The 23,725-nt window shown below is 53.9% G+C and overlaps 39 non-coding genes across 39 annotated transcripts; all 39 read right to left on the bottom strand.

Annotated features, from left to right (window-relative positions):
* Positions 1-44: 44 nt before the first annotated feature.
* Positions 45-126, bottom strand: Trnas-aga (transfer RNA serine (anticodon AGA)). Its single transcript has one exon. It is a non-coding gene; the product is annotated as a tRNA-Ser (tRNA).
* A 509-nt stretch (positions 127-635) lies between these two features.
* Trnae-uuc (transfer RNA glutamic acid (anticodon UUC)) lies at positions 636-707 on the bottom strand. Its single transcript has one exon. It is a non-coding gene; the product is annotated as a tRNA-Glu (tRNA).
* A 322-nt stretch (positions 708-1,029) lies between these two features.
* Trnam-cau (transfer RNA methionine (anticodon CAU)) lies at positions 1,030-1,102 on the bottom strand. Its single transcript has one exon. It is a non-coding gene; the product is annotated as a tRNA-Met (tRNA).
* Positions 1,103-2,253: 1,151 nt separating this feature from the next.
* On the bottom strand, positions 2,254-2,335 carry Trnas-aga (transfer RNA serine (anticodon AGA)). The gene has a single exon. It is a non-coding gene; the product is annotated as a tRNA-Ser (tRNA).
* A 509-nt stretch (positions 2,336-2,844) lies between these two features.
* On the bottom strand, positions 2,845-2,916 carry Trnae-uuc (transfer RNA glutamic acid (anticodon UUC)). Its single transcript has one exon. It is a non-coding gene; the product is annotated as a tRNA-Glu (tRNA).
* Positions 2,917-3,238: 322 nt separating this feature from the next.
* On the bottom strand, positions 3,239-3,311 carry Trnam-cau (transfer RNA methionine (anticodon CAU)). The gene has a single exon. It is a non-coding gene; the product is annotated as a tRNA-Met (tRNA).
* Positions 3,312-4,462: 1,151 nt separating this feature from the next.
* Trnas-aga (transfer RNA serine (anticodon AGA)) lies at positions 4,463-4,544 on the bottom strand. The gene has a single exon. It is a non-coding gene; the product is annotated as a tRNA-Ser (tRNA).
* A 139-nt stretch (positions 4,545-4,683) lies between these two features.
* Positions 4,684-4,756, bottom strand: Trnak-uuu (transfer RNA lysine (anticodon UUU)). Its single transcript has one exon. It is a non-coding gene; the product is annotated as a tRNA-Lys (tRNA).
* A 296-nt stretch (positions 4,757-5,052) lies between these two features.
* Trnae-uuc (transfer RNA glutamic acid (anticodon UUC)) lies at positions 5,053-5,124 on the bottom strand. The gene has a single exon. It is a non-coding gene; the product is annotated as a tRNA-Glu (tRNA).
* A 322-nt stretch (positions 5,125-5,446) lies between these two features.
* Positions 5,447-5,519, bottom strand: Trnam-cau (transfer RNA methionine (anticodon CAU)). The gene has a single exon. It is a non-coding gene; the product is annotated as a tRNA-Met (tRNA).
* Positions 5,520-6,670: 1,151 nt separating this feature from the next.
* Trnas-aga (transfer RNA serine (anticodon AGA)) lies at positions 6,671-6,752 on the bottom strand. The gene has a single exon. It is a non-coding gene; the product is annotated as a tRNA-Ser (tRNA).
* A 509-nt stretch (positions 6,753-7,261) lies between these two features.
* Positions 7,262-7,333, bottom strand: Trnae-uuc (transfer RNA glutamic acid (anticodon UUC)). The gene has a single exon. It is a non-coding gene; the product is annotated as a tRNA-Glu (tRNA).
* Positions 7,334-7,655: 322 nt separating this feature from the next.
* On the bottom strand, positions 7,656-7,728 carry Trnam-cau (transfer RNA methionine (anticodon CAU)). The gene has a single exon. It is a non-coding gene; the product is annotated as a tRNA-Met (tRNA).
* Positions 7,729-8,879: 1,151 nt separating this feature from the next.
* On the bottom strand, positions 8,880-8,961 carry Trnas-aga (transfer RNA serine (anticodon AGA)). Its single transcript has one exon. It is a non-coding gene; the product is annotated as a tRNA-Ser (tRNA).
* A 509-nt stretch (positions 8,962-9,470) lies between these two features.
* Positions 9,471-9,542, bottom strand: Trnae-uuc (transfer RNA glutamic acid (anticodon UUC)). The gene has a single exon. It is a non-coding gene; the product is annotated as a tRNA-Glu (tRNA).
* A 322-nt stretch (positions 9,543-9,864) lies between these two features.
* Positions 9,865-9,937, bottom strand: Trnam-cau (transfer RNA methionine (anticodon CAU)). Its single transcript has one exon. It is a non-coding gene; the product is annotated as a tRNA-Met (tRNA).
* Positions 9,938-11,088: 1,151 nt separating this feature from the next.
* Positions 11,089-11,170, bottom strand: Trnas-aga (transfer RNA serine (anticodon AGA)). The gene has a single exon. It is a non-coding gene; the product is annotated as a tRNA-Ser (tRNA).
* A 139-nt stretch (positions 11,171-11,309) lies between these two features.
* On the bottom strand, positions 11,310-11,382 carry Trnak-uuu (transfer RNA lysine (anticodon UUU)). The gene has a single exon. It is a non-coding gene; the product is annotated as a tRNA-Lys (tRNA).
* A 296-nt stretch (positions 11,383-11,678) lies between these two features.
* Trnae-uuc (transfer RNA glutamic acid (anticodon UUC)) lies at positions 11,679-11,750 on the bottom strand. The gene has a single exon. It is a non-coding gene; the product is annotated as a tRNA-Glu (tRNA).
* Positions 11,751-12,072: 322 nt separating this feature from the next.
* Positions 12,073-12,145, bottom strand: Trnam-cau (transfer RNA methionine (anticodon CAU)). Its single transcript has one exon. It is a non-coding gene; the product is annotated as a tRNA-Met (tRNA).
* A 1,151-nt stretch (positions 12,146-13,296) lies between these two features.
* Positions 13,297-13,378, bottom strand: Trnas-aga (transfer RNA serine (anticodon AGA)). Its single transcript has one exon. It is a non-coding gene; the product is annotated as a tRNA-Ser (tRNA).
* Positions 13,379-13,517: 139 nt separating this feature from the next.
* Positions 13,518-13,590, bottom strand: Trnak-uuu (transfer RNA lysine (anticodon UUU)). Its single transcript has one exon. It is a non-coding gene; the product is annotated as a tRNA-Lys (tRNA).
* Positions 13,591-13,886: 296 nt separating this feature from the next.
* Positions 13,887-13,958, bottom strand: Trnae-uuc (transfer RNA glutamic acid (anticodon UUC)). The gene has a single exon. It is a non-coding gene; the product is annotated as a tRNA-Glu (tRNA).
* A 322-nt stretch (positions 13,959-14,280) lies between these two features.
* Trnam-cau (transfer RNA methionine (anticodon CAU)) lies at positions 14,281-14,353 on the bottom strand. The gene has a single exon. It is a non-coding gene; the product is annotated as a tRNA-Met (tRNA).
* Positions 14,354-15,504: 1,151 nt separating this feature from the next.
* Trnas-aga (transfer RNA serine (anticodon AGA)) lies at positions 15,505-15,586 on the bottom strand. The gene has a single exon. It is a non-coding gene; the product is annotated as a tRNA-Ser (tRNA).
* A 139-nt stretch (positions 15,587-15,725) lies between these two features.
* Trnak-uuu (transfer RNA lysine (anticodon UUU)) lies at positions 15,726-15,798 on the bottom strand. Its single transcript has one exon. It is a non-coding gene; the product is annotated as a tRNA-Lys (tRNA).
* A 296-nt stretch (positions 15,799-16,094) lies between these two features.
* On the bottom strand, positions 16,095-16,166 carry Trnae-uuc (transfer RNA glutamic acid (anticodon UUC)). Its single transcript has one exon. It is a non-coding gene; the product is annotated as a tRNA-Glu (tRNA).
* A 322-nt stretch (positions 16,167-16,488) lies between these two features.
* Positions 16,489-16,561, bottom strand: Trnam-cau (transfer RNA methionine (anticodon CAU)). The gene has a single exon. It is a non-coding gene; the product is annotated as a tRNA-Met (tRNA).
* A 1,151-nt stretch (positions 16,562-17,712) lies between these two features.
* On the bottom strand, positions 17,713-17,794 carry Trnas-aga (transfer RNA serine (anticodon AGA)). The gene has a single exon. It is a non-coding gene; the product is annotated as a tRNA-Ser (tRNA).
* A 509-nt stretch (positions 17,795-18,303) lies between these two features.
* On the bottom strand, positions 18,304-18,375 carry Trnae-uuc (transfer RNA glutamic acid (anticodon UUC)). Its single transcript has one exon. It is a non-coding gene; the product is annotated as a tRNA-Glu (tRNA).
* Positions 18,376-18,697: 322 nt separating this feature from the next.
* Trnam-cau (transfer RNA methionine (anticodon CAU)) lies at positions 18,698-18,770 on the bottom strand. The gene has a single exon. It is a non-coding gene; the product is annotated as a tRNA-Met (tRNA).
* A 1,151-nt stretch (positions 18,771-19,921) lies between these two features.
* Positions 19,922-20,003, bottom strand: Trnas-aga (transfer RNA serine (anticodon AGA)). The gene has a single exon. It is a non-coding gene; the product is annotated as a tRNA-Ser (tRNA).
* Positions 20,004-20,142: 139 nt separating this feature from the next.
* On the bottom strand, positions 20,143-20,215 carry Trnak-uuu (transfer RNA lysine (anticodon UUU)). Its single transcript has one exon. It is a non-coding gene; the product is annotated as a tRNA-Lys (tRNA).
* Positions 20,216-20,511: 296 nt separating this feature from the next.
* Trnae-uuc (transfer RNA glutamic acid (anticodon UUC)) lies at positions 20,512-20,583 on the bottom strand. Its single transcript has one exon. It is a non-coding gene; the product is annotated as a tRNA-Glu (tRNA).
* A 322-nt stretch (positions 20,584-20,905) lies between these two features.
* On the bottom strand, positions 20,906-20,978 carry Trnam-cau (transfer RNA methionine (anticodon CAU)). The gene has a single exon. It is a non-coding gene; the product is annotated as a tRNA-Met (tRNA).
* A 1,151-nt stretch (positions 20,979-22,129) lies between these two features.
* Trnas-aga (transfer RNA serine (anticodon AGA)) lies at positions 22,130-22,211 on the bottom strand. Its single transcript has one exon. It is a non-coding gene; the product is annotated as a tRNA-Ser (tRNA).
* A 139-nt stretch (positions 22,212-22,350) lies between these two features.
* Positions 22,351-22,423, bottom strand: Trnak-uuu (transfer RNA lysine (anticodon UUU)). The gene has a single exon. It is a non-coding gene; the product is annotated as a tRNA-Lys (tRNA).
* A 296-nt stretch (positions 22,424-22,719) lies between these two features.
* Positions 22,720-22,791, bottom strand: Trnae-uuc (transfer RNA glutamic acid (anticodon UUC)). The gene has a single exon. It is a non-coding gene; the product is annotated as a tRNA-Glu (tRNA).
* A 322-nt stretch (positions 22,792-23,113) lies between these two features.
* Trnam-cau (transfer RNA methionine (anticodon CAU)) lies at positions 23,114-23,186 on the bottom strand. The gene has a single exon. It is a non-coding gene; the product is annotated as a tRNA-Met (tRNA).
* Positions 23,187-23,725: the final 539 nt, after the last annotated feature.

The following is a 23,725-nucleotide window of genomic DNA, read 5'->3' as shown; positions in this document are numbered from 1 at the left end:
AAATTTTCTGCTCTCTCATCTGAAACAAAAAATAAAAAAACCGACGCAGTCGGTAGGACTCGAACCGACGCTCCCAGAGGGAATCTGATTTCTAGTCAGACGCCTTAACCACTCGGCCACGACTGCTCGTAGCTAAAGCTTCCCTCGAATCGTGGAAAATGCAACCGGTCTGCGCAGAATGTTGACAGGAAACGAACTCGGTGCACTGATTACGGCAGGGCTGCCAGCGCTACGAGACGAGCCATTACGGAAGCGTTAAAATCTTCGCCCGAACAGGGATTCGAACCCTGGACCCTTAGGTTAAAAAGCCTAATGCTCTACCGACTGAGCTATCCGGGCTCACGCATGTTGTGCATGGAGCGACTGCAAGCAATGTGAATAACTGCAACGCGTGTGTAGCCGTACTACGGTAATTGCTGGCTTCTGGCGCAACTGGCGACTTCACCGACTTCCCACTGACGCTGGTAGCACCCCAACAGCGGACCAGTGCCTCTTCTCCCTTTATCCCGGTGCTGACAGTAATTGCATCCTGTGCCTGCTTCCCCCGATTACGTTCGGTTGAAGCTCCGGAAGGAGGGCGACAAACGAAGGTTGGAAGGCCAAAACATGGAGGGTCGTGTGCGCAAAAACTTCCCTTCCGGTACCGGGAATCGAACCCGGGCCTCCTGGGTGAAAGCCAGGTATCCTAGCCACTAGACCACACCGGACTTGCTCGAGAAACGTGAGATTTACTCCCTCTCCTCTCGCATTTCCTGCTGAATCCGGACTCAGTGTTGTTCTCTGTTTGCGAGCATTTTTGCGCGTGCAGACTGGCATGGCGCACAGCTCGAAACTGTCTATTCATTGCTGTTTGCATCATATTTCACTCATAACAGGGGAGCAGAATGATCAAAGTTGTACCTTGCCATAATTGGAAGTAAACATTGTGACGCTGAGGCGTGGACTCCTTGTGGATAACAAACGACAATTAAGTTCGTTCGCTAGCAATAGCAACGCCGGTAATTCAGCCGTGATGTACAGCAAATTAAATGCCCCGGGTGAGGATCGAACTCACGACCTTAAGATTATGAGACTTACGCGCTACCTACTGCGCTACCGAGGCTCGTTGCAACCATCATCCCAGGAAACTTGGTAAGTCTCACATATTAGAGATAGACAGTTTGCGCTTTCTCAGGAATCTGTTGTGTCGCTACGCGTGCTTTCCCGACTTGCTAGATTAAACTGCTGCCGCAGCTTTTTTAACGACGGAAAGCAGCACTGCCTGAGGTTACAGTACATCGCCCTTGCGGCACCTGAACACAGCGGCCTGTAGGGCCAGGCCGACGCTGGAGTTCAGTAACAGCACGCGACCGTCCAAGTAGGGTCTCTTGCGTGCTGCATGTTTGGTTCTTCTCACAGCGAATCCTGCTATACATTCCTGAGGCTGACGCACCTCAAGCGAGCAATCGGCGCGGCAGCACTATAGCGACAACAGCAAAACGATGCATCGGCCGGGAATCGAAGCCGGGCCGCCCGCGTGGTAGGCGAACAACCTACCACTTTTTTAGTTGTTGTTCTCATTTTGTTAGTTGCATTTGTTGGGGGCGGACGTCCGATGACGTCCGTGCTTCCCGAGCAGCTGTCTGCAGGGAAAGTGGGATTGCCACCCAGCGACGTCGCATACAACCGAGAAAAGTGCTACACACGCGGAGTCCCCCACTACACTGCCTCAAAGCGACCGCTCGTCACTATTGTGTGAGTAACGTTGCGACCGCGGCGACGAGCCTTGCCCAAAGACGCAGCGTGCGTGGAGGCGCTGCCCGAATGCACCCTCCTACCTCGTAAAGCGCCTACAGCTACTATCACCGTGGGCCACTGCCGGCGGGCGGGAAGCCGACACAGCGCGGCGTTGCGAGCAGCGGCTGTGCGGTGGTGGTGTAATGGTGAGCATAGTTGCCTTCCGAGCAGTTGAGCCGCGTTCGATTCCTGGCCACCCCAACGGGCGCAAATCTATGCGTATGAGTATGTGAGCCACGTGCTGTTGAATTAACGTTTTCTTTCCGTCGTCGCTCCACGCAGGCCATCCTGTAGTATGTCCCGACTTGTCCCGACTTTGCTCGGCTGACGCGAAAGCTGACGCTTGGAATTCGCCCTTATCAAAAGGACAGGCGCTATAAACGACTGTGAGAGGTGAGGTGTAGCGAGGTACCAAAACGACAGGCAAACTGCGAAATTTTCTGCTCTCTCATCTGAAACAAAAAATAAAAAAACCGACGCAGTCGGTAGGACTCGAACCGACGCTCCCAGAGGGAATCTGATTTCTAGTCAGACGCCTTAACCACTCGGCCACGACTGCTCGTAGCTAAAGCTTCCCTCGAATCGTGGAAAATGCAACCGGTCTGCGCAGAATGTTGACAGGAAACGAACTCGGTGCACTGATTACGGCAGGGCTGCCAGCGCTACGAGACGAGCCATTACGGAAGCGTTAAAATCTTCGCCCGAACAGGGATTCGAACCCTGGACCCTTAGGTTAAAAAGCCTAATGCTCTACCGACTGAGCTATCCGGGCTCACGCATGTTGTGCATGGAGCGACTGCAAGCAATGTGAATAACTGCAACGCGTGTGTAGCCGTACTACGGTAATTGCTGGCTTCTGGCGCAACTGGCGACTTCACCGACTTCCCACTGACGCTGGTAGCACCCCAACAGCGGACCAGTGCCTCTTCTCCCTTTATCCCGGTGCTGACAGTAATTGCATCCTGTGCCTGCTTCCCCCGATTACGTTCGGTTGAAGCTCCGGAAGGAGGGCGACAAACGAAGGTTGGAAGGCCAAAACATGGAGGGTCGTGTGCGCAAAAACTTCCCTTCCGGTACCGGGAATCGAACCCGGGCCTCCTGGGTGAAAGCCAGGTATCCTAGCCACTAGACCACACCGGACTTGCTCGAGAAACGTGAGATTTACTCCCTCTCCTCTCGCATTTCCTGCTGAATCCGGACTCAGTGTTGTTCTCTGTTTGCGAGCATTTTTGCGCGTGCAGACTGGCATGGCGCACAGCTCGAAACTGTCTATTCATTGCTGTTTGCATCATATTTCACTCATAACAGGGGAGCAGAATGATCAAAGTTGTACCTTGCCATAATTGGAAGTAAACATTGTGACGCTGAGGCGTGGACTCCTTGTGGATAACAAACGACAATTAAGTTCGTTCGCTAGCAATAGCAACGCCGGTAATTCAGCCGTGATGTACAGCAAATTAAATGCCCCGGGTAAGGATCGAACTCACGACCTTAAGATTATGAGACTTACGCGCTACCTACTGCGCTACCGAGGCTCGTTGCAACCATCATCCCAGGAAACTTGGTAAGTCTCACATATTAGAGATAGACAGTTTGCGCTTTCTCAGGAATCTGTTGTGTCGCTACGCGTGCTTTCCCGACTTGCTAGATTAAACTGCTGCCGCAGCTTTTTTAACGACGGAAAGCAGCACTGCCTGAGGTTACAGTACATCGCCCTTGCGGCACCTGAACACAGCGGCCTGTAGGGCCAGGCCGACGCTGGAGTTCAGTAACAGCACGCGACCGTCCAAGTAGGGTCTCTTGCGTGCTGCATGTTTGGTTCTTCTCACAGCGAATCCTGCTATACATTCCTGAGGCTGACGCACCTCAAGCGAGCAATCGGCGCGGCAGCACTATAGCGACAACAGCAAAACGATGCATCGGCCGGGAATCGAAGCCGGGCCGCCCGCGTGGTAGGCGAACAACCTACCACTTTTTTAGTTGTTGTTCTCATTTTGTTAGTTGCATTTGTTGGGGGCGGACGTCCGATGACGTCCGTGCTTCCCGAGCAGCTGTCTGCAGGGAAAGTGGGATTGCCACCCAGCGACGTCGCATACAACCGAGAAAAGTGCTACACACGCGGAGTCCCCCACTACACTGCCTCAAAGCGACCGCTCGTCACTATTGTGTGAGTAACGTTGCGACCGCGGCGACGAGCCTTGCCCAAAGACGCAGCGTGCGTGGAGGCGCTGCCCGAATGCACCCTCCTACCTCGTAAAGCGCCTACAGCTACTATCACCGTGGGCCACTGCCGGCGGGCGGGAAGCCGACACAGCGCGGCGTTGCGAGCAGCGGCTGTGCGGTGGTGGTGTAATGGTGAGCATAGTTGCCTTCCGAGCAGTTGAGCCGCGTTCGATTCCTGGCCACCGCAACGGGCGCAAATCTATGCGTATGAGTATGTGAGCCACGTGCTGTTGAATTAACGTTTTCTTTCCGTCGTCGCTCCACGCAGGCCATCCTGTAGTATGTCCCGACTTGTCCCGACTTTGCTCGGCTGACGCGAAAGCTGACGCTTGGAATTCGCCCTTATCAAAAGGACAGGCGCTATAAACGACTGTGAGAGGTGAGGTGTAGCGAGGTACCAAAACGACAGGCAAACTGCGAAATTTTCTGCTCTCTCATCTGAAACAAAAAATAAAAAAACCGACGCAGTCGGTAGGACTCGAACCTACGCTCCCAGAGGGAATCTGATTTCTAGTCAGACGCCTTAACCACTCGGCCACGACTGCTCGTAGCTAAAGCTTCCCTCGAATCGTGGAAAATGCAACCGGTCTGCGCAGAATGTTGACAGGAAACGAACTCGGTGCACTGATTACGGCAGGGCTGCCAGCGCTACGAGACGAGCCATTACGGAAGCGTTAAAATCTTCGCCCGAACAGGGATTCGAACCCTGGACCCTTAGGTTAAAAGCCTAATGCTCTACCGACTGAGCTATCCGGGCTCACGCATGTTGTGCATGGAGCGACTGCAAGCAATGTGAATAACTGCAACGCGTGTGTAGCCGTACTACGGTAATTGCTGGCTTCTGGCGCAACTGGCGACTTCACCGACTTCCCACTGACGCTGGTAGCACCCCAACAGCGGACCAGTGCCTCTTCTCCCTTTATCCCGGTGCTGACAGTAATTGCATCCTGTGCCTGCTTCCCCCGATTACGTTCGGTTGAAGCTCCGGAAGGAGGGCGACAAACGAAGGTTGGAAGGCCAAAACATGGAGGGTCGTGTGCGCAAAAACTTCCCTTCCGGTACCGGGAATCGAACCCGGGCCTCCTGGGTGAAAGCCAGGTATCCTAGCCACTAGACCACACCGGACTGGCTCGAGAAACGTGAGATTTACTCCCTCTCCTCTCGCATTTCCTGCTGAATCCGGACTCAGTGTTGTTCTCTGTTTGCGAGCATTTTTGCGCGTGCAGACTGGCATGGCGCACAGCTCGAAACTGTCTATTCATTGCTGTTTGCATCATATTTCACTCATAACAGGGGAGCAGAATGATCAAAGTTGTACCTTGCCATAATTGGAAGTAAACATTGTGACGCTGAGGCGTGGACTCCTTGTGGATAACAAACGACAATTAAGTTCGTTCGCTAGCAATAGCAACGCCGGTAATTCAGCCGTGATGTACAGCAAATTAAATGCCCCGGGTGAGGATCGAACTCACGACCTTAAGATTATGAGACTTACGCGCTACCTACTGCGCTACCGAGGCTCGTTGCAACCATCATCCCAGGAAACTTGGTAAGTCTCACATATTAGAGATAGACAGTTTGCGCTTTCTCAGGAATCTGTTGTGTCGCTACGCGTGCTTTCCCGACTTGCTAGATTAAACTGCTGCCGCAGCTTTTTTAACGACGGAAAGCAGCACTGCCTGAGGTTACAGTACATCGCCCTTGCGGCACCTGAACACAGCGGCCTGTAGGGCCAGGCCGACGCTGGAGTTCAGTAACAGCACGCGACCGTCCAAGTAGGGTCTCTTGCGTGCTGCATGTTTGGTTCTTCTCACAGCGAATCCTGCTATACATTCCTGAGGCTGACGCACCTCAAGCGAGCAATCGGCGCGGCAGCACTATAGCGACAACAGCAAAACGATGCATCGGCCGGGAATCGAAGCCGGGCCGCCCGCGTGGTAGGCGAACAACCTACCACTTTTTTAGTTGTTGTTCTCATTTTGTTAGTTGCATTTGTTGGGGGCGGACGTCCGATGACGTCCGTGCTTCCCGAGCAGCTGTCTGCAGGGAAAGTGGGATTGCCACCCAGCGACGTCGCATACAACCGAGAAAAGTGCTACACACGCGGAGTCCCCCACTACACTGCCTCAAAGCGACCGCTCGTCACTATTGTGTGAGTAACGTTGCGACCGCGGCGACGAGCCTTGCCCAAAGACGCAGCGTGCGTGGAGGCGCTGCCCGAATGCACCCTCCTACCTCGTAAAGCGCCTACAGCTACTATCACCGTGGGCCACTGCCGGCGGGCGGGAAGCCGACACAGCGCGGCGTTGCGAGCAGCGGCTGTGCGGTGGTGGTGTAATGGTGAGCATAGTTGCCTTCCGAGCAGTTGAGCCGCGTTCGATTCCTGGCCACCGCAACGGGCGCAAATCTATGCGTATGAGTATGTGAGCCACGTGCTGTTGAATTAACGTTTTCTTTCCGTCGTCGCTCCACGCAGGCCATCCTGTAGTATGTCCCGACTTGTCCCGACTTTGCTCGGCTGACGCGAAAGCTGACGCTTGGAATTCGCCCTTATCAAAAGGACAGGCGCTATAAACGACTGTGAGAGGTGAGGTGTAGCGAGGTACCAAAACGACAGGCAAACTGCGAAATTTTCTGCTCTCTCATCTGAAACAAAAAATAAAAAAACCGACGCAGTCGGTAGGACTCGAACCTACGCTCCCAGAGGGAATCTGATTTCTAGTCAGACGCCTTAACCACTCGGCCACGACTGCTCGTAGCTAAAGCTTCCCTCGAATCGTGGAAAATGCAACCGGTCTGCGCAGAATGTTGACAGGAAACGAACTCGGTGCACTGATTACGGCAGGGCTGCCAGCGCTACGAGACGAGCCATTACGGAAGCGTTAAAATCTTCGCCCGAACAGGGATTCGAACCCTGGACCCTTAGGTTAAAAAGCCTAATGCTCTACCGACTGAGCTATCCGGGCTCACGCATGTTGTGCATGGAGCGACTGCAAGCAATGTGAATAACTGCAACGCGTGTGTAGCCGTACTACGGTAATTGCTGGCTTCTGGCGCAACTGGCGACTTCACCGACTTCCCACTGACGCTGGTAGCACCCCAACAGCGGACCAGTGCCTCTTCTCCCTTTATCCCGGTGCTGACAGTAATTGCATCCTGTGCCTGCTTCCCCCGATTACGTTCGGTTGAAGCTCCGGAAGGAGGGCGACAAACGAAGGTTGGAAGGCCAAAACATGGAGGGTCGTGTGCGCAAAAACTTCCCTTCCGGTACCGGGAATCGAACCCGGGCCTCCTGGGTGAAAGCCAGGTATCCTAGCCACTAGACCACACCGGACTTGCTCGAGAAACGTGAGATTTACTCCCTCTCCTCTCGCATTTCCTGCTGAATCCGGACTCAGTGTTGTTCTCTGTTTGCGAGCATTTTTGCGCGTGCAGACTGGCATGGCGCACAGCTCGAAACTGTCTATTCATTGCTGTTTGCATCATATTTCACTCATAACAGGGGAGCAGAATGATCAAAGTTGTACCTTGCCATAATTGGAAGTAAACATTGTGACGCTGAGGCGTGGACTCCTTGTGGATAACAAACGACAATTAAGTTCGTTCGCTAGCAATAGCAACGCCGGTAATTCAGCCGTGATGTACAGCAAATTAAATGCCCCGGGTGAGGATCGAACTCACGACCTTAAGATTATGAGACTTACGCGCTACCTACTGCGCTACCGAGGCTCGTTGCAACCATCATCCCAGGAAACTTGGTAAGTCTCACATATTAGAGATAGACAGTTTGCGCTTTCTCAGGAATCTGTTGTGTCGCTACGCGTGCTTTCCCGACTTGCTAGATTAAACTGCTGCCGCAGCTTTTTTAACGACGGAAAGCAGCACTGCCTGAGGTTACAGTACATCGCCCTTGCGGCACCTGAACACAGCGGCCTGTAGGGCCAGGCCGACGCTGGAGTTCAGTAACAGCACGCGACCGTCCAAGTAGGGTCTCTTGCGTGCTGCATGTTTGGTTCTTCTCACAGCGAATCCTGCTATACATTCCTGAGGCTGACGCACCTCAAGCGAGCAATCGGCGCGGCAGCACTATAGCGACAACAGCAAAACGATGCATCGGCCGGGAATCGAAGCCGGGCCGCCCGCGTGGTAGGCGAACAACCTACCACTTTTTTAGTTGTTGTTCTCATTTTGTTAGTTGCATTTGTTGGGGGCGGACGTCCGATGACGTCCGTGCTTCCCGAGCAGCTGTCTGCAGGGAAAGTGGGATTGCCACCCAGCGACGTCGCATACAACCGAGAAAAGTGCTACACACGCGGAGTCCCCCACTACACTGCCTCAAAGCGACCGCTCGTCACTATTGTGTGAGTAACGTTGCGACCGCGGCGACGAGCCTTGCCCAAAGACGCAGCGTGCGTGGAGGCGCTGCCCGAATGCACCCTCCTACCTCGTAAAGCGCCTACAGCTACTATCACCGTGGGCCACTGCCGGCGGGCGGGAAGCCGACACAGCGCGGCGTTGCGAGCAGCGGCTGTGCGGTGGTGGTGTAATGGTGAGCATAGTTGCCTTCCGAGCAGTTGAGCCGCGTTCGATTCCTGGCCACCCCAACGGGCGCAAATCTATGCGTATGAGTATGTGAGCCACGTGCTGTTGAATTAACGTTTTCTTTCCGTCGTCGCTCCACGCAGGCCATCCTGTAGTATGTCCCGACTTGTCCCGACTTTGCTCGGCTGACGCGAAAGCTGACGCTTGGAATTCGCCCTTATCAAAAGGACAGGCGCTATAAACGACTGTGAGAGGTGAGGTGTAGCGAGGTACCAAAACGACAGGCAAACTGCGAAATTTTCTGCTCTCTCTTCTGAAACAAAAAATAAAAAAACAGACGCAGTCGGTAGGACTCGAACCTACGCTCCCAGAGGGAATCTGATTTCTAGTCAGACGCCTTAACCACTCGGCCACGACTGCTCGTAGCTAAAGCTTCCCTCGAATCGTGGAAAATGCAACCGGTCTGCGCAGAATGTTGACAGGAAACGAACTCGGTGCACTGATTACGGCAGGGCTGCCAGCGCTACGAGACGAGCCATTACGGAAGCGTTAAAATCTTCGCCCGAACAGGGATTCGAACCCTGGACCCTTAGGTTAAAAAGCCTAATGCTCTACCGACTGAGCTATCCGGGCTCACGCATGTTGTGCATGGAGCGACTGCAAGCAATGTGAATAACTGCAACGCGTGTGTAGCCGTACTACGGTAATTGCTGGCTTCTGGCGCAACTGGCGACTTCACCGACTTCCCACTGACGCTGGTAGCACCCCAACAGCGGACCAGTGCCTCTTCTCCCTTTATCCCGGTGCTGACAGTAATTGCATCCTGTGCCTGCTTCCCCCGATTACGTTCGGTTGAAGCTCCGGAAGGAGGGCGACAAACGAAGGTTGGAAGGCCAAAACATGGAGGGTCGTGTGCGCAAAAACTTCCCTTCCGGTACCGGGAATCGAACCCGGGCCTCCTGGGTGAAAGCCAGGTATCCTAGCCACTAGACCACACCGGACTTGCTCGACAAACGTGAGATTTACTCCCTCTCCTCTCGCATTTCCTGCTGAATCCGGACTCAGTGTTGTTCTCTGTTTGCGAGCATTTTTGCGCGTGCAGACTGGCATGGCGCACAGCTCGAAACTGTCTATTCATTGCTGTTTGCATCATATTTCACTCATAACAGGGGAGCAGAATGATCAAAGTTGTACCTTGCCATAATTGGAAGTAAACATTGTGACGCTGAGGCGTGGACTCCTTGTGGATAACAAACGACAATTAAGTTCGTTCGCTAGCAATAGCAACGCCGGTAATTCAGCCGTGATGTACAGCAAATTAAATGCCCCGGGTGAGGATCGAACTCACGACCTTAAGATTATGAGACTTACGCGCTACCTACTGCGCTACCGAGGCTCGTTGCAACCATCATCCCAGGAAACTTGGTAAGTCTCACATATTAGAGATAGACAGTTTGCGCTTTCTCAGGAATCTGTTGTGTCGCTACGCGTGCTTTCCCGACTTGCTAGATTAAACTGCTGCCGCAGCTTTTTTAACGACGGAAAGCAGCACTGCCTGAGGTTACAGTACATCGCCCTTGCGGCACCTGAACACAGCGGCCTGTAGGGCCAGGCCGACGCTGGAGTTCAGTAACAGCACGCGACCGTCCAAGTAGGGTCTCTTGCGTGCTGCATGTTTGGTTCTTCTCACAGCGAATCCTGCTATACATTCCTGAGGCTGACGCACCTCAAGCGAGCAATCGGCGCGGCAGCACTATAGCGACAACAGCAAAACGATGCATCGGCCGGGAATCGAAGCCGGGCCGCCCGCGTGGTAGGCGAACAACCTACCACTTTTCTAGTTGTTGTTCTCATTTTGTTAGTTGCATTTGTTGGGGGCGGACGTCCGATGACGTCCGTGCTTCCCGAGCAGCTGTCTGCAGGGAAAGTGGGATTGCCACCCAGCGACGTCGCATACAACCGAGAAAAGTGCTACACACGCGGAGTCCCCCACTACACTGCCTCAAAGCGACCGCTCGTCACTATTGTGTGAGTAACGTTGCGACCGCGGCGACGAGCCTTGCCCAAAGACGCAGCGTGCGTGGAGGCGCTGCCCGAATGCACCCTCCTACCTCGTAAAGCGCCTACAGCTACTATCACCGTGGGCCACTGCCGGCGGGCGGGAAGCCGACACAGCGCGGCGTTGCGAGCAGCGGCTGTGCGGTGGTGGTGTAATGGTGAGCATAGTTGCCTTCCGAGCAGTTGAGCCGCGTTCGATTCCTGGCCACCCCAACGGGCGCAAATCTATGCGTATGAGTATGTGAGCCACGTGCTGTTGAATTAACGTTTTCTTTCCGTCGTCGCTCCACGCAGGCCATCCTGTAGTATGTCCCGACTTGTCCCGACTTTGCTCGGCTGACGCGAAAGCTGACGCTTGGAATTCGCCCTTATCAAAAGGACAGGCGCTATAAACGACTGTGAGAGGTGAGGTGTAGCGAGGTACCAAAACGACAGGCAAACTGCGAAATTTTCTGCTCTCTCATCTGAAACAAAAAATAAAAAAACCGACGCAGTCGGTAGGACTCGAACCTACGCTCCCAGAGGGAATCTGATTTCTAGTCAGACGCCTTAACCACTCGGCCACGACTGCTCGTAGCTAAAGCTTCCCTCGAATCGTGGAAAATGCAACCGGTCTGCGCAGAATGTTGACAGGAAACGAACTCGGTGCACTGATTACGGCAGGGCTGCCAGCGCTACGAGACGAGCCATTACGGAAGCGTTAAAATCTTCGCCCGAACAGGGATTCGAACCCTGGACCCTTAGGTTAAAAGCCTAATGCTCTACCGACTGAGCTATCCGGGCTCACGCATGTTGTGCATGGAGCGACTGCAAGCAATGTGAATAACTGCAACGCGTGTGTAGCCGTACTACGGTAATTGCTGGCTTCTGGCGCAACTGGCGACTTCACCGACTTCCCACTGACGCTGGTAGCACCCCAACAGCGGACCAGTGCCTCTTCTCCCTTTATCCCGGTGCTGACAGTAATTGCATCCTGTGCCTGCTTCCCCCGATTACGTTCGGTTGAAGCTCCGGAAGGAGGGCGACAAACGAAGGTTGGAAGGCCAAAACATGGAGGGTCGTGTGCGCAAAAACTTCCCTTCCGGTACCGGGAATCGAACCCGGGCCTCCTGTGTGAAAGCCAGGTATCCTAGCCACTAGACCACACCGGACTGGCTCGAGAAACGTGAGATTTACTCCCTCTCCTCTCGCATTTCCTGCTGAATCCGGACTCAGTGTTGTTCTCTGTTTGCGAGCATTTTTGCGCGTGCAGACTGGCATGGCGCACAGCTCGAAACTGTCTATTCATTGCTGTTTGCATCATATTTCACTCATAACAGGGGAGCAGAATGATCAAAGTTGTACCTTGCCATAATTGGAAGTAAACATTGTGACGCTGAGGCGTGGACTCCTTGTGGATAACAAACGACAATTAAGTTCGTTCGCTAGCAATAGCAACGCCGGTAATTCAGCCGTGATGTACAGCAAATTAAATGCCCCGGGTGAGGATCGAACTCACGACCTTAAGATTATGAGACTCACGCGCTACCTACTGCGCTACCGAGGCTCGTTGCAACCATCATCCCAGGAAACTTGGTAAGTCTCACATATTAGAGATAGACAGTTTGCGCTTTCTCAGGAATCTGTTGTGTCGCTACGCGTGCTTTCCCGACTTGCTAGATTAAACTGCTGCCGCAGCTTTTTTAACGACGGAAAGCAGCACTGCCTGAGGTTACAGTACATCGCCCTTGCGGCACCTGAACACAGCGGCCTGTAGGGCCAGGCCGACGCTGGAGTTCAGTAACAGCACGCGACCGTCCAAGTAGGGTCTCTTGCGTGCTGCATGTTTGGTTCTTCTCACAGCGAATCCTGCTATACATTCCTGAGGCTGACGCACCTCAAGCGAGCAATCGGCGCGGCAGCACTATAGCGACAACAGCAAAACGATGCATCGGCCGGGAATCGAAGCCGGGCCGCCCGCGTGGTAGGCGAACAACCTACCACTTTTTTAGTTGTTGTTCTCATTTTGTTAGTTGCATTTGTTGGGGGCGGACGTCCGATGACGTCCGTGCTTCCCGAGCAGCTGTCTGCAGGGAAAGTGGGATTGCCACCCAGCGACGTCGCATACAACCGAGAAAAGTGCTACACACGCGGAGTCCCCCACTACACTGCCTCAAAGCGACCGCTCGTCACTATTGTGTGAGTAACGTTGCGACCGCGGCGACGAGCCTTGCCCAAAGACGCAGCGTGCGTGGAGGCGCTGCCCGAATGCACCCTCCTACCTCGTAAAGCGCCTACAGCTACTATCACCGTGGGCCACTGCCGGCGGGCGGGAAGCCGACACAGCGCGGCGTTGCGAGCAGCGGCTGTGCGGTGGTGGTGTAATGGTGAGCATAGTTGCCTTCCGAGCAGTTGAGCCGCGTTCGATTCCTGGCCACCGCAACGGGCGCAAATCTATGCGTATGAGTATGTGAGCCACGTGCTGTTGAATTAACGTTTTCTTTCCGTCGTCGCTCCACGCAGGCCATCCTGTAGTATGTCCCGACTTGTCCCGACTTTGCTCGGCTGACGCGAAAGCTGACGCTTGGAATTCGCCCTTATCAAAAGGACAGGCGCTATAAACGACTGTGAGAGGTGAGGTGTAGCGAGGTACCAAAACGACAGGCAAACTGCGAAATTTTCTGCTCTCTCATCTGAAACAAAAAATAAAAAAACCGACGCAGTCGGTAGGACTCGAACCTACGCTCCCAGAGGGAATCTGATTTCTAGTCAGACGCCTTAACCACTCGGCCACGACTGCTCGTAGCTAAAGCTTCCCTCGAATCGTGGAAAATGCAACCGGTCTGCGCAGAATGTTGACAGGAAACGAACTCGGTGCACTGATTACGGCAGGGCTGCCAGCGCTACGAGACGAGCCATTACGGAAGCGTTAAAATCTTCGCCCGAACAGGGATTCGAACCCTGGACCCTTAGGTTAAAAGCCTAATGCTCTACCGACTGAGCTATCCGGGCTCACGCATGTTGTGCATGGAGCGACTGCAAGCAATGTGAATAACTGCAACGCGTGTGTAGCCGTACTACGGTAATTGCTGGCTTCTGGCGCAACTGGCGACTTCACCGACTTCCCACTGACGCTGGTAGCACCCCAACAGCGGACCAGTGCCTCTTCTCCCTTTATCCCGGTGCTGACAGTAATTGCATCCTGTGCCTGCTTCCCCCGATTACGTTCGGTTGAAGCTCCGGAAGGAGGGCGACAAACGAAGGTTGGAAGGCCAAAACATGGAGGGTCGTGTGCGCAAAAACTTCCCTTCCGGTACCGGGAATCGAACCCGGGCCTCCTGGGTGAAAGCCAGGTATCCTAGCCACTAGACCACACCGGACTGGCTCGAGAAACGTGAGATTTACTCCCTCTCCTCTCGCATTTCCTGCTGAATCCGGACTCAGTGTTGTTCTCTGTTTGCGAGCATTTTTGCGCGTGCAGACTGGCATGGCGCACAGCTCGAAACTGTCTATTCATTGCTGTTTGCATCATATTTCACTCATAACAGGGGAGCAGAATGATCAAAGTTGTACCTTGCCATAATTGGAAGTAAACATTGTGACGCTGAGGCGTGGACTCCTTGTGGATAACAAACGACAATTAAGTTCGTTCGCTAGCAATAGCAACGCCGGTAATTCAGCCGTGATGTACAGCAAATTAAATGCCCCGGGTGAGGATCGAACTCACGACCTTAAGATTATGAGACTTAGGCGCTACCTACTGCGCTACCGAGGCTCGTTGCAACCATCATCCCAGGAAACTTGGTAAGTCTCACATATTAGAGATAGACAGTTTGCGCTTTCTCAGGAATCTGTTGTGTCGCTACGCGTGCTTTCCCGACTTGCTAGATTAAACTGCTGCCGCAGCTTTTTTAACGACGGAAAGCAGCACTGCCTGAGGTTACAGTACATCGCCCTTGCGGCACCTGAACACAGCGGCCTGTAGGGCCAGGCCGACGCTGGAGTTCAGTAACAGCACGCGACCGTCCAAGTAGGGTCTCTTGCGTGCTGCATGTTTGGTTCTTCTCACAGCGAATCCTGCTATACATTCCTGAGGCTGACGCACCTCAAGCGAGCAATCGGCGCGGCAGCACTATAGCGACAACAGCAAAACGATGCATCGGCCGGGAATCGAAGCCGGGCCGCCCGCGTGGTAGGCGAACAACCTACCACTTTTTTAGTTGTTGTTCTCATTTTGTTAGTTGCATTTGTTGGGGGCGGACGTCCGATGACGTCCGTGCTTCCCGAGCAGCTGTCTGCAGGGAAAGTGGGATTGCCACCCAGCGACGTCGCATACAACCGAGAAAAGTGCTACACACGCGGAGTCCCCCACTACACTGCCTCAAAGCGACCGCTCGTCACTATTGTGTGAGTAACGTTGCGACCGCGGCGACGAGCCTTGCCCAAAGACGCAGCGTGCGTGGAGGCGCTGCCCGAATGCACCCTCCTACCTCGTAAAGCGCCTACAGCTACTATCACCGTGGGCCACTGCCGGCGGGCGGGAAGCCGACACAGCGCGGCGTTGCGAGCAGCGGCTGTGCGGTGGTGGTGTAATGGTGAGCATAGTTGCCTTCCGAGCAGTTGAGCCGCGTTCGATTCCTGGCCACCGCAACGGGCGCAAATCTATGCGTATGAGTATGTGAGCCACGTGCTGTTGAATTAACGTTTTCTTTCCGTCGTCGCTCCACGCAGGCCATCCTGTAGTATGTCCCGACTTGTCCCGACTTTGCTCGGCTGACGCGAAAGCTGACGCTTGGAATTCGCCCTTATCAAAAGGACAGGCGCTATAAACGACTGTGAGAGGTGAGGTGTAGCGAGGTACCAAAACGACAGGCAAACTGCGAAATTTTCTGCTCTCTCATCTGAAACAAAAAATAAAAAAACCGACGCAGTCGGTAGGACTCGAACCTACGCTCCCAGAGGGAATCTGATTTCTAGTCAGACGCCTTAACCACTCGGCCACGACTGCTCGTAGCTAAAGCTTCCCTCGAATCGTGGAAAATGCAACCGGTCTGCGCAGAATGTTGACAGGAAACGAACTCGGTGCACTGATTACGGCAGGGCTGCCAGCGCTACGAGACGAGCCATTACGGAAGCGTTAAAATCTTCGCCCGAACAGGGATTCGAACCCTGGACCCTTAGGTTAAAAGCCTAATGCTCTACCGACTGAGCTATCCGGGCTCACGCATGTTGTGCATGGAGCGACTGCAAGCAATGTGAATAACTGCAACGCGTGTGTAGCCGTACTACGGTAATTGCTGGCTTCTGGCGCAACTGGCGACTTCACCGACTTCCCACTGACGCTGGTAGCACCCCAACAGCGGACCAGTGCCTCTTCTCCCTTTATCCCGGTGCTGACAGTAATTGCATCCTGTGCCTGCTTCCCCCGATTACGTTCGGTTGAAGCTCCGGAAGGAGGGCGACAAACGAAGGTTGGAAGGCCAAAACATGGAGGGTCGTGTGCGCAAAAACTTCCCTTCCGGTACCGGGAATCGAACCCGGGCCTCCTGGGTGAAAGCCAGGTATCCTAGCCACTAGACCACACCGGACTGGCTCGAGAAACGTGAAATTTACTCCCTCTCCTCTCGCATTTCCTGCTGAATCCGGACTCAGTGTTGTTCTCTGTTTGCGAGCATTTTTGCGCGTGCAGACTGGCATGGCGCACAGCTCGAAACTGTCTATTCATTGCTGTTTGCATCATATTTCACTCATAACAGGGGAGCAGAATGATCAAAGTTGTACCTTGCCATAATTGGAAGTAAACATTGTGACGCTGAGGCGTGGACTCCTTGTGGATAACAAACGACAATTAAGTTCGTTCGCTAGCAATAGCAACGCCGGTAATTCAGCCGTGATGTACAGCAAATTAAATGCCCCGGGTGAGGATCGAACTCACGACCTTAAGATTATGAGACTTACGCGCTACCTACTGCGCTACCGAGGCTCGTTGCAACCATCATCCCAGGAAACTTGGTAAGTCTCACATATTAGAGATAGACAGTTTGCGCTTTCTCAGGAATCTGTTGTGTCGCTACGCGTGCTTTCCCGACTTGCTAGATTAAACTGCTGCCGCAGCTTTTTTAACGACGGAAAGCAGCACTGCCTGAGGTTACAGTACATCGCCCTTGCGGCACCTGAACACAGCGGCCTGTAGGGCCAGGCCGACGCTGGAGTTCAGTAACAGCACGCGACCGTCCAAGTAGGGTCTCTTGCGTGCTGCATGTTTGGTTCTTCTCACAGCGAATCCTGCTATACATTCCTGAGGCTGACGCACCTCAAGCGAGCAATCGGCGCGGCAGCACTATAGCGACAACAGCAAAACGATGCATCGGCCGGGAATCGAAGCCGGGCCGCCCGCGTGGTAGGCGAACAACCTACCACTTTTTTAGTTGTTGTTCTCATTTTGTTAGTTGCATTTGTTGGGGGCGGACGTCCGATGACGTCCGTGCTTCCCGAGCAGCTGTCTGCAGGGAAAGTGGGATTGCCACCCAGCGACGTCGCATACAACCGAGAAAAGTGCTACACACGCGGAGTCCCCCACTACACTGCCTCAAAGCGACCGCTCGTCACTATTGTGTGAGTAACGTTGCGACCGCGGCGACGAGCCTTGCCCAAAGACGCAGCGTGCGTGGAGGCGCTGCCCGAATGCACCCTCCTACCTCGTAAAGCGCCTACAGCTACTATCACCGTGGGCCACTGCCGGCGGGCGGGAAGCCGACACAGCGCGGCGTTGCGAGCAGCGGCTGTGCGGTGGTGGTGTAATGGTGAGCATAGTTGCCTTCCGAGCAGTTGAGCCGCGTTCGATTCCTGGCCACCGCAACGGGCGCAAATCTATGCGTATGAGTATGTGAGCCACGTGCTGTTGAATTAACGTTTTCTTTCCGTCGTCGCTCCACGCAGGCCATCCTGTAGTATGTCCCGACTTGTCCCGACTTTGCTCGGCTGACGCGAAAGCTGACGCTTGGAATTCGCCCTTATCAAAAGGACAGGCGCTATAAACGACTGTGAGAGGTGAGGTGTAGCGAGGTACCAAAACGACAGGCAAACTGCGAAATTTTCTGCTCTCTCTTCTGAAACAAAAAATAAAAAAACAGACGCAGTCGGTAGGACTCGAACCTACGCTCCCAGAGGGAATCTGATTTCTAGTCAGACGCCTTAACCACTCGGCCACGACTGCTCGTAGCTAAAGCTTCCCTCGAATCGTGAAAAATGCAACCGGTCTGCGCAGAATGTTGACAGGAAACGAACTCGGTGCACTGATTACGGCAGGGCTGCCAGCGCTACGAGACGAGCCATTACGGAAGCGTTAAAATCTTCGCCCGAACAGGGATTCGAACCCTGGACCCTTAGGTTAAAAAGCCTAATGCTCTACCGACTGAGCTATCCGGGCTCACGCATGTTGTGCATGGAGCGACTGCAAGCAATGTGAATAACTGCAACGCGTGTGTAGCCGTACTACGGTAATTGCTGGCTTCTGGCGCAACTGGCGACTTCACCGACTTCCCACTGACGCTGGTAGCACCCCAACAGCGGACCAGTGCCTCTTCTCCCTTTATCCCGGTGCTGACAGTAATTGCATCCTGTGCCTGCTTCCCCCGATTACGTTCGGTTGAAGCTCCGGAAGGAGGGCGACAAACGAAGGTTGGAAGGCCAAAACATGGAGGGTCGTGTGCGCAAAAACTTCCCTTCCGGTACCGGGAATCGAACCCGGGCCTCCTGGGTGAAAGCCAGGTATCCTAGCCACTAGACCACACCGGACTGGCTCGAGAAACGTGAGATTTACTCCCTCTCCTCTCGCATTTCCTGCTGAATCCGGACTCAGTGTTGTTCTCTGTTTGCGAGCATTTTTGCGCGTGCAGACTGGCATGGCGCACAGCTCGAAACTGTCTATTCATTGCTGTTTGCATCATATTTCACTCATAACAGGGGAGCAGAATGATCAAAGTTGTACCTTGCCATAATTGGAAGTAAACATTGTGACGCTGAGGCGTGGACTCCTTGTGGATAACAAACGACAATTAAGTTCGTTCGCTAGCAATAGCAACGCCGGTAATTCAGCCGTGATGTACAGCAAATTAAATGCCCCGGGTGAGGATCGAACTCACGACCTTAAGATTATGAGACTTACGCGCTACCTACTGCGCTACCGAGGCTCGTTGCAACCATCATCCCAGGAAACTTGGTAAGTCTCACATATTAGAGATAGACAGTTTGCGCTTTCTCAGGAATCTGTTGTGTCGCTACGCGTGCTTTCCCGACTTGCTAGATTAAACTGCTGCCGCAGCTTTTTTAACGACGGAAAGCAGCACTGCCTGAGGTTACAGTACATCGCCCTTGCGGCACCTGAACACAGCGGCCTGTAGGGCCAGGCCGACGCTGGAGTTCAGTAACAGCACGCGACCGTCCAAGTAGGGTCTCTTGCGTGCTGCATGTTTGGTTCTTCTCACAGCGAATCCTGCTATACATTCCTGAGGCTGACGCACCTCAAGCGAGCAATCGGCGCGGCAGCACTATAGCGACAACAGCAAAACGATGCATCGGCCGGGAATCGAAGCCGGGCCGCCCGCGTGGTAGGCGAACAACCTACCACTTTTTTAGTTGTTGTTCTCATTTTGTTAGTTGCATTTGTTGGGGGCGGACGTCCGATGACGTCCGTGCTTCCCGAGCAGCTGTCTGCAGGGAAAGTGGGATTGCCACCCAGCGACGTCGCATACAACCGAGAAAAGTGCTACACACGCGGAGTCCCCCACTACACTGCCTCAAAGCGACCGCTCGTCACTATTGTGTGAGTAACGTTGCGACCGCGGCGACGAGCCTTGCCCAAAGACGCAGCGTGCGTGGAGGCGCTGCCCGAATGCACCCTCCTACCTCGTAAAGCGCCTACAGCTACTATCACCGTGGGCCACTGCCGGCGGGCGGGAAGCCGACACAGCGCGGCGTTGCGAGCAGCGGCTGTGCGGTGGTGGTGTAATGGTGAGCATAGTTGCCTTCCGAGCAGTTGAGCCGCGTTCGATTCCTGGCCACCGCAACGGGCGCAAATCTATGCGTATGAGTATGTGAGCCACGTGCTGTTGAATTAACGTTTTCTTTCCGTCGTCGCTCCACGCAGGCCATCCTGTAGTATGTCCCGACTTGTCCCGACTTTGCTCGGCTGACGCGAAAGCTGACGCTTGGAATTCGCCCTTATCAAAAGGACAGGCGCTATAAACGACTGTGAGAGGTGAGGTGTAGCGAGGTACCAAAACGACAGGCAAACTGCGAAATTTTCTGCTCTCTCATCTGAAACAAAAAATAAAAAAACCGACGCAGTCGGTAGGACTCGAACCTACGCTCCCAGAGGGAATCTGATTTCTAGTCAGACGCCTTAACCACTCGGCCACGACTGCTCGTAGCTAAAGCTTCCCTCGAATCGTGGAAAATGCAACCGGTCTGCGCAGAATGTTGACAGGAAACGAACTCGGTGCACTGATTACGGCAGGGCTGCCAGCGCTACGAGACGAGCCATTACGGAAGCGTTAAAATCTTCGCCCGAACAGGGATTCGAACCCTGGACCCTTAGGTTAAAAGCCTAATGCTCTACCGACTGAGCTATCCGGGCTCACGCATGTTGTGCATGGAGCGACTGCAAGCAATGTGAATAACTGCAACGCGTGTGTAGCCGTACTACGGTAATTGCTGGCTTCTGGCGCAACTGGCGACTTCACCGACTTCCCACTGACGCTGGTAGCACCCCAACAGCGGACCAGTGCCTCTTCTCCCTTTATCCCGGTGCTGACAGTAATTGCATCCTGTGCCTGCTTCCCCCGATTACGTTCGGTTGAAGCTCCGGAAGGAGGGCGACAAACGAAGGTTGGAAGGCCAAAACATGGAGGGTCGTGTGCGCAAAAACTTCCCTTCCGGTACCGGGAATCGAACCCGGGCCTCCTGGGTGAAAGCCAGGTATCCTAGCCACTAGACCACACCGGACTGGCTCGAGAAACGTGAGATTTACTCCCTCTCCTCTCGCATTTCCTGCTGAATCCGGACTCAGTGTTGTTCTCTGTTTGCGAGCATTTTTGCGCGTGCAGACTGGCATGGCGCACAGCTCGAAACTGTCTATTCATTGCTGTTTGCATCATATTTCACTCATAACAGGGGAGCAGAATGATCAAAGTTGTACCTTGCCATAATTGGAAGTAAACATTGTGACGCTGAGGCGTGGACTCCTTGTGGATAACAAACGACAATTAAGTTCGTTCGCTAGCAATAGCAACGCCGGTAATTCAGCCGTGATGTACAGCAAATTAAATGCCCCGGGTGAGGATCGAACTCACGACCTTAAGATTATGAGACTTACGCGCTACCTACTGCGCTACCGAGGCTCGTTGCAACCATCATCCCAGGAAACTTGGTAAGTCTCACATATTAGAGATAGACAGTTTGCGCTTTCTCAGGAATCTGTTGTGTCGCTACGCGTGCTTTCCCGACTTGCTAGATTAAACTGCTGCCGCAGCTTTTTTAACGACGGAAAGCAGCACTGCCTGAGGTTACAGTACATCGCCCTTGCGGCACCTGAACACAGCGGCCTGTAGGGCCAGGCCGACGCTGGAGTTCAGTAACAGCACGCGACCGTCCAAGTAGGGTCTCTTGCGTGCTGCATGTTTGGTTCTTCTCACAGCGAATCCTGCTATACATTCCTGAGGCTGACGCACCTCAAGCGAGCAATCGGCGCGGCAGCACTATAGCGACAACAGCAAAACGATGCATCGGCCGGGAATCGAAGCCGGGCCGCCCGCGTGGTAGGCGAACAACCTACCACTTTTTTAGTTGTTGTTCTCATTTTGTTAGTTGCATTTGTTGGGGGCGGACGTCCGATGACGTCCGTGCTTCCCGAGCAGCTGTCTGCAGGGAAAGTGGGATTGCCACCCAGCGACGTCGCATACAACCGAGAAAAGTGCTACACACGCGGAGTCCCCCACTACACTGCCTCAAAGCGACCGCTCGTCACTATTGTGTGAGTAACGTTGCGACCGCGGCGACGAGCCTTGCCCAAAGACGCAGCGTGCGTGGAGGCGCTGCCCGAATGCACCCTCCTACCTCGTAAAGCGCCTACAGCTACTATCACCGTGGGCCACTGCCGGCGGGCGGGAAGCCGACACAGCGCGGCGTTGCGAGCAGCGGCTGTGCGGTGGTGGTGTAATGGTGAGCATAGTTGCCTTCCGAGCAGTTGAGCCGCGTTCGATTCCTGGCCACCGCAACGGGCGCAAATCTATGCGTATGAGTATGTGAGCCACGTGCTGTTGAATTAACGTTTTCTTTCCGTCGTCGCTCCACGCAGGCCATCCTGTAGTATGTCCCGACTTGTCCCGACTTTGCTCGGCTGACGCGAAAGCTGACGCTTGGAATTCGCCCTTATCAAAAGGACAGGCGCTATAAACGACTGTGAGAGGTGAGGTGTAGCGAGGTACCAAAACGACAGGCAAACTGCGAAATTTTCTGCTCTCTCATCTGAAACAAAAAATAAAAAAACCGACGCAGTCGGTAGGACTCGAACCTACGCTCCCAGAGGGAATCTGATTTCTAGTCAGACGCCTTAACCACTCGGCCACGACTGCTCGTAGCTAAAGCTTCCCTCGAATCGTGGAAAATGCAACCGGTCTGCGCAGAATGTTGACAGGAAACGAACTCGGTGCACTGATTACGGCAGGGCTGCCAGCGCTACGAGACGAGCCATTACGGAAGCGTTAAAATCTTCGCCCGAACAGGGATTCGAACCCTGGACCCTTAGGTTAAAAGCCTAATGCTCTACCGACTGAGCTATCCGGGCTCACGCATGTTGTGCATGGAGCGACTGCAAGCAATGTGAATAACTGCAACGCGTGTGTAGCCGTACTACGGTAATTGCTGGCTTCTGGCGCAACTGGCGACTTCACCGACTTCCCACTGACGCTGGTAGCACCCCAACAGCGGACCAGTGCCTCTTCTCCCTTTATCCCGGTGCTGACAGTAATTGCATCCTGTGCCTGCTTCCCCCGATTACGTTCGGTTGAAGCTCCGGAAGGAGGGCGACAAACGAAGGTTGGAAGGCCAAAACATGGAGGGTCGTGTGCGCAAAAACTTCCCTTCCGGTACCGGGAATCGAACCCGGGCCTCCTGGGTGAAAGCCAGGTATCCTAGCCACTAGACCACACCGGACTGGCTCGAGAAACGTGAGATTTACTCCCTCTCCTCTCGCATTTCCTGCTGAATCCGGACTCAGTGTTGTTCTCTGTTTGCGAGCATTTTTGCGCGTGCAGACTGGCATGGCGCACAGCTCGAAACTGTCTATTCATTGCTGTTTGCATCATATTTCACTCATAACAGGGGAGCAGAATGATCAAAGTTGTACCTTGCCATAATTGGAAGTAAACATTGTGACGCTGAGGCGTGGACTCCTTGTGGATAACAAACGACAATTAAGTTCGTTCGCTAGCAATAGCAACGCCGGTAATTCAGCCGTGATGTACAGCAAATTAAATGCCCCGGGTGAGGATCGAACTCACGACCTTAAGATTATGAGACTTACGCGCTACCTACTGCGCTACCGAGGCTCGTTGCAACCATCATCCCAGGAAACTTGGTAAGTCTCACATATTAGAGATAGACAGTTTGCGCTTTCTCAGGAATCTGTTGTGTCGCTACGCGTGCTTTCCCGACTTGCTAGATTAAACTGCTGCCGCAGCTTTTTTAACGACGGAAAGCAGCACTGCCTGAGGTTACAGTACATCGCCCTTGCGGCACCTGAACACAGCGGCCTGTAGGGCCAGGCCGACGCTGGAGTTCAGTAACAGCACGCGACCGTCCAAGTAGGGTCTCTTGCGTGCTGCATGTTTGGTTCTTCTCACAGCGAATCCTGCTATACATTCCTGAGGCTGACGCACCTCAAGCGAGCAATCGGCGCGGCAGCACTATAGCGACAACAGCAAAACGATGCATCGGCCGGGAATCGAAGCCGGGCCGCCCGCGTGGTAGGCGAACAACCTACCACTTTTTTAGTTGTTGTTCTCATTTTGTTAGTTGCATTTGTTGGGGGCGGACGTCCGATGACGTCCGTGCTTCCCGAGCAGCTGTCTGCAGGGAAAGTGGGATT

This window comes from Schistocerca cancellata, unplaced genomic scaffold (assembly GCF_023864275.1).
Source record: "Schistocerca cancellata isolate TAMUIC-IGC-003103 unplaced genomic scaffold, iqSchCanc2.1 HiC_scaffold_410, whole genome shotgun sequence".
NCBI classification, from domain to species: Eukaryota; Metazoa; Arthropoda; class Insecta; order Orthoptera; family Acrididae; genus Schistocerca; species Schistocerca cancellata.
The sequence above is the reverse complement of the archived record's forward strand: the minus strand, read 5'-3'. Positions and strand labels throughout refer to the sequence as shown.